Consider the following 3,935-nt stretch of genomic DNA (forward strand, 5'->3'; position numbering starts at 1 on the left):
CCTGAAAGGGTGCTGAAGGAAGTGACACTATCCTGGGACCCGCTGCATTTGGTGAGCGCTCACTTTGCCAGGCTCCGTGCTGACAGCTTTCCAGCCATTTCCCTTATCCCATCCCCACAACAAGCCCACCCATAGCACCAGTTGATAGATGCGAAAGGAAAAACGAGCCTTGCAGAGTGTGCTGGCTCGGATGGAACGCTCCTCCCAACTCCTGTCTTCCCCAGAACCTCAGACTGGGCCTGTGTTTGGTTATTTGAAAGTTGGGTCACTACAGAGGTAATTAGCTAAGTCGTGTGGGTTAATACTGGAGTTGCTTCGTGAGTAGGAAGGGCCCTTACTCCAGTATGACTGGTGTCTGCATAAAAAGAGGCCTTCGAGCCTCCAGCACTGGGAGAGAGTGCATTTCTGTTGTTTCAAAGTGTGTGGCCGTTGTTCCAGCAGCTTCAGGAAACCACACAGAGAGGTTAAGTAAGCTGCCCAAGGCTGCACAGCTGGGAGGCGGAATCCCTGAGATTCCAAAGCAGATTCCGATCCCAGAGCCCCGGTGGTGCGCCATTCCTCTTCTATTAAATGAGTCCGTTGTGTAAATCGGTGCCTGGAACACAGCGAGAGCTGAAGAAAGTACTATTATTGTTACTGTTGTTATTAATTATACATTCTCCCAGGCTCCCTCCCTCCTCCGCACACTCCGTGGGGCTGACATGCTGATCAGGAAGATAATGAGTACCTTGTGATCCCTCAAGACCCAGACACCCGTGCGTGATATTATCATTAACATTATCAGAGACAATGATGTGAAGAAAAACCACAGCTAATGTTTTCCCACAACCCACTGAGGGGGGTTTTGTCAGAGCGACACCCCTTCATCCTGATGAGAGGGAGGTGGAAGGTCCAGGGCTCTGCTGTCTTCTGCAGGGAACTTGACATTGTCCTGCTGCTTCCTGGATGTCATCAGAGGCTGCCAGGCACCGGGCAAGAGGGAGGGAAGAACGGCCCCCCAATTCATCTCTTCCCACGTGACTTGGCAGCTCCCTCATGTCTGTAGGTGGAGCTTAATTCTCTGCCCTTGCCTTTGGGTTGACCATGTGACTTACACTGGCCAATAGAAGGGGATGAAGTGATGGTATGCTTAATCTTACGGATTTCTACCTGCCCTCCGAAGCCTCTGTCATCACTGGGGGAAGTTTGTTCCGGGGTAGCTTGCTGATCCCAGGGGGGGGAGGAGAGACTGTGGGGCAGAGCCCCCTCCAGTGAGCCCAGCCCACATCAGCCAATCCCTGGCTGCAGACACCAGATGTGGGAGCGAAATCAAAACTCACTGCTGTTTGCCATTGAAGTCCTGATGTTGTTTGCTATGTAGTATTATTGTAGCCAAAGCGAACAAATACACTGCCCACCCAAGGACTTCCACCTGGATCTTTGACACACAGTGGGGCTCAAATAGCAGTGAGGGCGCTCCCTGGAGCCTCCACGGGGACTTGGGGGTTGAGAATATGGCCACATGAATAGCACCTAATAGCCATATGGCCTGGGAAGCTTCCTTAAGTCTCTGGCTCAGATCTTCATCTGTAAAATGGGAATAAATGTTTCCCTTAGGGCTGCTTTGAGTACTAAACGAAAGCGGTCGAGAATAGCACCTGGAAGATAGTAAGTAGGTGTCACGAAGTACTGGCTCCTTAGCAAATGGCGTGTTTGGAGGCCTCACACTGGTTAGACTTCAGTATCGAGTGCCTCCTCTGTCCCGGGCACTCACCCTATTTACAACTGAGGACATTAAAGCATTGACGATCCTGTAAGTGGCCCGAGCGCCACAGCAGGGAGGGGCAGAAACAGACTTGAACACGGGTCTCCTAACATTCAGAAAAGGGTGACAAAGAATGGCCAGAGTTTGGGCAGAGGGAGAGGCCACCCCCCACCCCCTCCACTTACCCACCACCTTCCTGGGGGCCCAGGCCAGGCTCCCATCAGCGCTATGTGTGTGTGTGTGTGGGGGGGGTCCAGGCTCCCTAGGGCCAGAAGCTGGGGGCTGACAAGGGTCCCCTTGAAGGTCCAGCTGACCCTGCACTTGTGTTCAGGAGCTGGGGTGAGCTCCTCCTATGCCCATTTCTCCCACCTACCTGTAAAGACCCCCACCTGCCTCCTCTGGCTCCATTCTCCCAGGGCCATTGCTGGAAAACTTTCTGGAGCTTTAAGAGCAGCTGGAGGTGAGCCACAGTCACAGCTGTGCTTGGAGTTCTCCCTGAGATGAGCTTTGTGCTTTTCCCAAACCAAGCAACCATCCATCCATGCACCCATGCATCCATCCATGCATCCATCCATGGATCCATCCATCCATGCATTCATCCATGGATCCATCCCCCATCAATCCATTTATCCATCCATCCATCCGTCCATGCATCCATGCATCCATGCCTCCATGCAGGTATCCATCCATGGATCCATTCCTCATCAATCCATTCACCCATCCATGCATCCATGCATTGATCCATCCACCCTTCCATCCATCTTACATATCTCCATGGAGCATGTTCTATGTGTCAGGAACTCTGCTAGTCGCTGGGCTCACAGCAGTGAATGAGACACAGAGCTCACATTCCAATGGGGAGATACAATGAAGAGAAAACCCTGGTGATAAATACCCTCCAACCAGACTATAACCTGTTGGTTCTCAATTCCATTCCAGCGATGAAATGAGAGTTGCCATTTACTGATGGCTCACTCTGTGCTGGACCTTTGATTTGCACGAACTCATCACATCCTCACAACCGTCCCGTGAGGCCGGGCTGTGACAGCTGCAGAGAAGCTACACACTAGCTCAGGATCACACCGCTGTTATGTCAAGGACTGCAAGAAACTACAAGCCAGGTTCTCTGGGCTCCAACAGCCTTCCAACACACCCTCGCCCCTGCCTTTGTGTGGCTTATCCCTCTGACATGCCTCTATACATACCTTTTCCTCTGAACGGCTCCTGTCTACAAAAAGCCTACGGGGGGCCAGGGAGCACCTCAATACTCTATGTGTATTACTGGTTTTTTAATACCTCCCCATGGTAGGTATTTTATTGATAAGCCAATCGAGTCTCAGAGAGGTACATACCTTGTCTCTTGTCACAGGAATGGTAAAGAATGGAGCTGGGATTGGAACCTTGGCTGCTTGACTCCCAACACCTGTGCTCCTTGGTCCTCCCTCTGGTGAGCTCCTACACATCCTTCAAGACCCACTCTAACTCGAACCTCTTCATGGAGTCATCTCTGACTCTCTGAGGCATCGTTTTCCCCCTTCTGTAGTCCCCTCGTCCCTTTCGTGTGATACTAATGTGTGATTATTTGTTTACTTCTGCCTCTTTCTCCCTAGGAGTGAGCTCCTGAAGGCGGGGCATGCCTGGCTGTACGCCACTAAACACAATCGGGCCTCTTCCTGCAGAGACTGGGGCTCTGTGCATTGAATTTCACTTCTGATTTTAAACTCATTTAACCTGTCAGCCTATTTGTCCACTGATGTCTGCCATTTACCACGAATCCAGTTAGTGCGGAATGAGGAGTCAGTCCCAGCAGAGCTCATGGAACAAGAGTTCCCAAGGTCAAGCCCAGCCCTCAGCAACGTTTCCAACTCTGCCTTCAACCACGTCCTGTCCCTTTAACACTGTCCCTCGTGGACACCCCGGGCGCTCGGACTATATCTGCCCCCTCCTATTAGGAGCACTAGCTGATCAATCGTCTCCCATGTTAATGTCCCTGGAACCTTCTCTCCAGGGACCTGCTTTCAATTCAGAAAGAACTGAGAGTGAACTGGCACTTGCCTCCCCGTAGTGGGCCGAGGTGCGACTCTAGGGACCCCTTTCCTCCAGAAAACATATTAAACTACATTTTATAACCACACTGCTATAAAGACAAGTATAATCCAGGGTGATTTATATTCATTTCCTTCCCCTTCCC

Source organism: Myotis davidii, unplaced genomic scaffold, assembly GCF_000327345.1.
Source record: "Myotis davidii unplaced genomic scaffold, ASM32734v1 scaffold732, whole genome shotgun sequence".
Taxonomy (NCBI): domain Eukaryota; kingdom Metazoa; phylum Chordata; class Mammalia; order Chiroptera; family Vespertilionidae; genus Myotis; species Myotis davidii.